The sequence below is a fragment of the Electrona antarctica genome (genome assembly GCF_951216825.1).
Source record: "Electrona antarctica genome assembly, chromosome: 2".
Lineage (NCBI taxonomy): Eukaryota > Metazoa > Chordata > Actinopteri > Myctophiformes > Myctophidae > Electrona > Electrona antarctica.
This window is the reverse complement of record NC_136807.1, coordinates 13236021-13243027: the sequence shown is the minus strand read 5'-3', so window position 1 is coordinate 13243027 and position 7007 is coordinate 13236021. Positions and strand designations below refer to the sequence as shown.

Here is a 7007-nt window from a genome sequence, read left to right as displayed (position 1 = left end):
TGAGCACCTGCCCCTCTAAATGTCTGTGCACACCACTGATTGTATTCATTTTTTTTAAAGTGACAATAGTGCTGCTTTAGACTTGGATCCATGCTGGTAACCGAAGAAGCTTGATGCCAGTCCACACCTCAAGGTCTTGTATGGCCACATGGATGTATGGGTCTCTGTGTGGCTCTGTGAAGGAATGTGTGTGTCCCTCATCACCTGTGTGTGTGTCACCTTCATCACATTCTTTGAACCGACTGTACTTTATAACATCAGCAGCAGCAGCATCAGCACTGACTTGGTGGTTGATTTGACGTCTTCCTGTTGCATTATGGGATGGGGAACCTCCATAATTTACACCTGGCTGTGAAGTTGGGAAGCACATGGGGAAAGTAGAAAACATTATTTTACACAAAAAACTGTTTTTTGTCGGTAAAGTAAAATTTCATGTAAAATTACTGTTATACAAAGCAAAATGTACCTAGGTCTAAAATGTAATATCATACACGTTGATGATTTGCCAATGGATAGAACCATTTAGCAATTCAATTGTCTGAAGTAGCTTATTCTAGTCATTGTTTTCTAAAATGGTGGCTGGGGTAAAATGAGCCAATGTCCGGGGGTAAATTGAGTCAATGGGAATCACTATTCATATTTTTTTATTAAGTCTTTGCTATTCAAATTATACTGAATGACCTTTAATTTGCATGTACATACTCATTTAAGAGAAGTTTGCAATATTGTATTAACAATATTGTAAATATAAGGTTCTGAATAAGAAAATGTATTTAATTGTCTTAATATTTAAATAAACAAATAAATAAGACAATTTGCAAAAGGGAAAACTGTTATTATATTATTATTGATAAGTGAATTATCTGTTCAAGTTTAAGCTTTTAACATTAAAATATCATGTGGTTCGACTTGCCCCTCAACTTGGATCAACTTACCCCTTACCTGGGGCAAATTGAGCCACATGACCACTTTTTTTAAAATGGCCCTTTGTCATAGATGCTTACTCATCATTTCAATTGATAGAGGACATCCTGAAATATGGGTAGATCATTCGATTTTACTGCCATCTCATTTTGCCTTGCTTCCAGGACAACTTAAGCAAAAAGTGGTTCATCTTACCCCGTTCTCCCCTAACTGTTGTATAATCGCAATATTACACTCGAGGGCAATTGGCACTTGAGTGACGCTTGCGGAGCCCGGCTTCCTCCGACACGCTTGATGGGGTCAACGGCCGTGTGAGAAACGCAGATAAAGAAAAGCGCCAAAGCGAGAAATATGAAGCTGTAGTGTAATATCTTTGCATCTTTTTATATCTTTTGCATCTGCCCGTGTGAACGTAGCTAACATTTGTGTCTATGATAACGTTGTGTCTATGATAACCTTGACTTATGATACCTTGTTGGCATTCTCCCATGAAAGCCCCACTCTGCCATTAGTTCCTTGTTCCTTGTTGTTGTCCTTTTTGTTGTTATTTGTTGAGTTGGATGAAGTCGTGCTTTTAAGTGATAGTGATATGCATTGGTTACCGTTTCACCTCTGCCTATGAAGTTCGATGGGGTTCAACAGGTTTTCACCCTGTTCCATTCAGTGTTGTTTTTGGCAGCACATTTCTATTTTAGTTTTAGTCATTAGTCTCTTGAATAGTTTTCACTTAGTTTCAGTCACATTTTAGTCACCTGAATGCTTTATTGTTAGTATAGTTTTAGTCGACTAAATATCATAAGATTTTAGTCGACTAAATCTACAGTTGATTTGGACGACTAAAATGTATTTTGGCGGGCCTTGATGCCGTCGTAATGGCTGTTTTTACACTTGCTGAAAATAGCCGATCTACAAGCTCACAACGCAGCTTGTAGATCGTGAGCTTGTGAGCTTGTAGATCTGCTATTTTCAGCATTGTAAAATGACTTATACTGGATCTCTTGTCCACTAGTCCCTTCCTAACATTTTAGTTTAGTTTTTATTTGTTGACAAAATCAACACTATATTTAGTCATAGTTTAGTCATCATGGCTTAAGGTCATTACACACTGGCGAATTAGCGACGCGAATAAAAAATTCGACACCGGAGCGAACACCGGAGCGAACACCGGAGCGAACAAATAAAGAGCGAAAACGGTCGCATTTTCGCACATTCGCACATTCGCCACTGATGTGGAAGCTTGCATTGACTTCAATTGGTTTTAAAAAAAGGCGAATTATTCGCACGAATAATTCGCGTCGCTAATTCGCCAGTGTGTAATGACCTTAAGTTTTGATTTAGTTTTTATGTAGTTTTTGTCAGTGAAAAAGGTAGTCAACGAACATTTTTCGTTTAGTTTTAGTCAATGAAATCAACACTGGTTCCACTATGATACGCTGTAACGCTAACTCAAGCCTGTCACAGGCTTCAGTTAGCATGTGACACACACATGGAACTTCTATGACAGTGCTGACATAATGAAGTGACATTATTCCGGTAGAGTGTCTCAGCCCTTCGGTCACCCGTCGCCTATATTAAGGCGTCTTACTGGTGATAATTATATATATACAGTGTAATTTACAGCAGTGGACCGAAGAATAGCATTGACCTGCTTATTTGTATCAAAGCTCAAATCAGTCTTCATGACTTTGGGGGATAAAAAGTACCTCATGAATCTACTGTATATACAATTAGTGCAATATCACTGACATGCATGTACACACACTCACACACGTGCGCACACGCACACATGCACGCACACACGCACACACAAAGTGCGCACCAGGGCAATGATTTCATAGTCTACTGTATGACATTTGTGTGATGTAATAATGTGTAATGGTGTGTGTGTGTGTGCGTGCATGACGGAAGCAAATCTAAAATGGCAATATTCATCATCCCAAAGGTGGTAGCCTAGGTGGAGCGAACGGTTCTCGAGTTACGTGCATTACAGCCGTGCACGTACAGACATACAGTCGTGGTGCATTTAGAGAGATTATATTTTTTTCATTAAAAAAGCCATTCTAAAAGACTTGTGAGCATGTACGTAGATTGGCTATTTCGTACTTGTCAGCTGATATGAATTGGTTAAAGTTTGTATAAAAATGTAAAATGCAATCTAGAAATGTACAAATCAGATCCAGTCATGGAACTATATTAAGGTTTATGTTTATATCCACATCATACTCTTTATTCACCAAGTAGTAAACCAGAACTCCATATGCAGAGGTGACAACAAGGAAGAAGGAACTAATGGCAGGCTTTGGCTTTTTCCCATGAAACCGCTTTCATGGGAAAACGCCACCAGGGTAATTAAGTACATGGCAATATGCAGGTCAAATGATCTACACAGTAGAAAACACGAGGAAGCACATTGACATTTCCTGCTCATCTGCATTCCCTCTGTATTCTGACATGTGAAAGTGTGTCCATAATAAGTGTATATAAGAGCTGCTGTTTCTGATCCTCAACACTGGACGAGCATCATTCTACTGAAGGTTTGACGTGACTCCTCTCCTCCTGTCCTGTCTTGTTGTTGTTGTTGTTATCGGACTTTCTGAAGTATCTCTAACATGTCTGTCTGCTTCTTTCTAGAAGGAATTAATTAATCTCCATCATCATCATCATGACCATGAGGATGCTGAGTGTGCCTCTACTTCTCTGCGCTGTGATGGTCTTGACTACTGCTGCTCCTACTCCTGCAGGTGTGTGTGTGTGTGTGTGTGTGTGTGCGTGTGTGTGTGTGTGTGTGTGTGCGCGCGCATGTGTGTGTGTGTGTGCGCGCGCGCGTGTGTGTGTGTGTGTGTGTGTGTGTTTGCGCGCGCAAACACATTTTGAGGTATTCATTTGTACTTTACTTGAGTATTTCCAATTTCCAATATGCTACTTCTACTCCACTACATCTCAGATACAAATGTTGTACTTTTACTCCACTACAATTATTTGAAAACTTTAGTTACTAGTTACTATGTTGATTTTTACTATTAATACAGAACATATATACATTTGTCCAGCCCTATATACATTTCGGCCATTGGAAAATAGCAGATGTACAAGCCCACATTGTGTCACGATGATGCGATGCATTGTGAGCTTGTAAATCTTCTATTTTCAATATACATTTGATAACTTGAAATGGGACTTGCTGTACATTGGGTACTTTTGGGACTTTTAGTACCTAAGTACATTTTGATACCAATACTTTTAAAGTACATTTTCAGACTTTTACTTGTAGCAGAATATTTCTGCATTGCAGTATTAATACTTTTAGGTAAGTAAAATATTTGAGTACTTCTTCCACCACTGGTGGAAATACATGTAGGGATTATAGTATCTTGGAATGGTACAAAAAAACTAAATTGAACACAGACGTGTTTTTATTATCTTAGTTTGTTTTTTTATTTTGTTAGTTTAGGTGTTACTGCTGCTTTCAAACAGTTGACTTCAAGTGTCGTTGTATTTTCAGGAGAGGAGAGGTGTGTGAAATGTCTAAACGAATGGAATGAACACTGCTACAAATTTGAACCGGCTAAGACGACCTGGGCTGATGCAGAGGTAGAATGAACAAACACAAATACTGTATTTCTATTGTGCATCTATAGCCTATGCATTAATTATTTGAATAATATTCTTCCGTTGATATGTTCTGTAGAAATCCTGTTTGTCACTGGGCGGACACCTGGCATCCATTCACGACAAAACAGAACACAAGTTCGTTCAAGACCTGATACGTTCTAAAACAGATGGACTGCCTATAGTGTGGATCGGTGGCTATGATGTAGAAGGCAAGGTAAGGACCAATAACCATGATGAACCGATAGGCCAGTCAATCTAAGGTAAAAAGGGCTTGAGCCAAAATAAATTGCAACGTTAATCGGTTCATCCAAATAACATATTAAAAATAGAGTAGGCTATTGTGGATCATGGTAAATTGTGGATCATGTTAAATTCAGGGGTTGAAAAGTTGGAGTAGCCTACCATTAAAAACCTATAGGCCCCTAAGGCAAACATAAATAAAAAAATCAAATTTTAATTATGCTTTAAGAAGCATGTAATGCTAAAAACGGCCATAGCCTCTTGCCCAAATGTGATGAGGTCAGCACATTTGGACACATTTGGGCAAGTGGCTATGGCCTAATTTAGCCCAAGGAGTGTTTTCCGTGCAAAACTAATGCTTGGAATGGATTCTGAATCATGAAAACCCCCTAGTTTGAGACATTACATGCTTCTTAAAGCATAACTAAAATTAGATTTGTTTTGCCTTATAGGTTTTTAATGGTACTCCAATTTTACCATGAATGTTGTACCCCTGAATTTACCATGATGCACAATCCTACTCTATTAAAATAGGGTGCATGTTGCATCCCAAAACGCAGTTTATAGTTAATGAAACACAATGAAACAACGACCTCTGCATCCACGGGATGCACTACTGTACTACTGTACTGTTTTTTATCCTAGTTTGTTTTGCTAGCTTTAGTTATAATAATCATTTCTTCTTCTGTTTTCTACATGAATATAACCACATTATAACCATATAAAATGAAATGGGAGTTAAATGCTGCAATTTGTAAAAATGGCAAAATATGACTCCTAACGTTGTTGAAGTGGGACTCATAAAATGTCCCTGGGACTCATCTAAAAGACCATCCCTGCATCCCGGGACATTGAAAACCTGGAAAATGCATAACATAATATTATTGTGCAAATTAACTGTGAAGTCGATATTATTTTGTTAGCCGGTTAGCCATTGACAGTCCCTATACTATAGGGAATGTCAATGGCTAACTTATTATATTGTATTGGCATTTATGATGTTGCATTGTCATCTAGAATGCTGGTTGGATGTGGAGTGACGGCCGTCCAATGACCTTCAAAGCCTGGAGCAAGGGAGAACCTAACAACTATAAGGGAAAACAACAGAGCTGCATGGTTATGAACTTTGGAGGTAAGTCACAATATTTTAACAATGGTGGAAAAAGGTATTAAAATATTTTACTTGGGTAAAAGTATCATTACTGCAATCTAGAGATACTCTGTTACAAGTAAAAAGTACAGAATTCGAAATGCACTTGAAGTACCAAAGTACTTGAAAACCTGAATTTGAATCTTTTGATAATAGCAGATCTACAAGCTCACAATGCGCATGACGACGCATTGTGAGCTTGTACATCGGCTATTCAAATGGCTGAAATGTAGCCTATATAGGGTGAGGCAAAATTGTACTTAAGTACAGTACTTGAGTACATGTAGGCTACATTAGTAACTTTACACCACTGCCTTTTAACAATGTTTTCCTTTTAATAACAACAAATTATAATGATCGCTAACAGCACCTTTACGTAACACAGTAGACCTATGAGACTTTAGGGTCTTTAATTTAATGTTCAACTTTCTCTTTCTCTTTCTAGGATCTAAGCTGTGGGATGATCGGGAATGCCATAGCAAATTTCCCTCTGTCTGCAAAATACCATGAGCACGCTGAATAACGTGGAGATTACGTGTGTGTGTGTGTGTGTGTGTGTGTGTGTGTGTGTGTGTGTGTGTGTGTGTGTGTGTGTGTGTGTGTGTGTGTGACTTTTAAGCAAAATATCTATAGGCCTATGCCCTGCAAAGTCAAAGTGCAGTATAGCTGCATAAATGAATCAAACGATATAAAAAAAGTGCTTATTGTTCAGTCAAAATTGGAAGTGATATTGCACTAGGCCTAATTATGAGGTATACAGTAGGTTATTGTTCATCCCCTCAAAGCAAGAAAACTGATTTTACCTTTGAAAATAAATAAATGTAGTAATACTGAACTTTGGTGAAATTGTAACGCCATACTGAAGGCATGAAGAAGACAAGTGACATTAACCTGAGGACGATTCTACAAATGAATGCCTTCTGAATCTTGACAGTTTTCTGAAAAGCCCTACTGTATGTCAGTCGTTCTGAAACATTTTCCTGTCAAGGACCCCCAAAAATGTATGTAATTACCCGCCGAGCCCCATCTGAAAATATGTTGTTCCTGGGACCCCACCAGAAGCCAATATTTGAGTTAAAAA

At 38.3% G+C, this 7007-nt stretch overlaps 1 long non-coding RNA gene across 1 annotated transcript; it reads left to right on the top strand.

The window, feature by feature from the left end:
- The first annotated feature begins 3568 nt into the window (after positions 1-3568).
- On the top strand, positions 3569-6467 carry LOC306941812. The gene is made up of 5 exons (XR_013792215.1): positions 3569-3679; positions 4432-4515; positions 4613-4750; positions 5794-5908; positions 6372-6467. It is a non-coding gene; the product is annotated as an uncharacterized lncRNA (long non-coding RNA).
- The last annotated feature ends 540 nt before the right edge of the window (positions 6468-7007 follow it).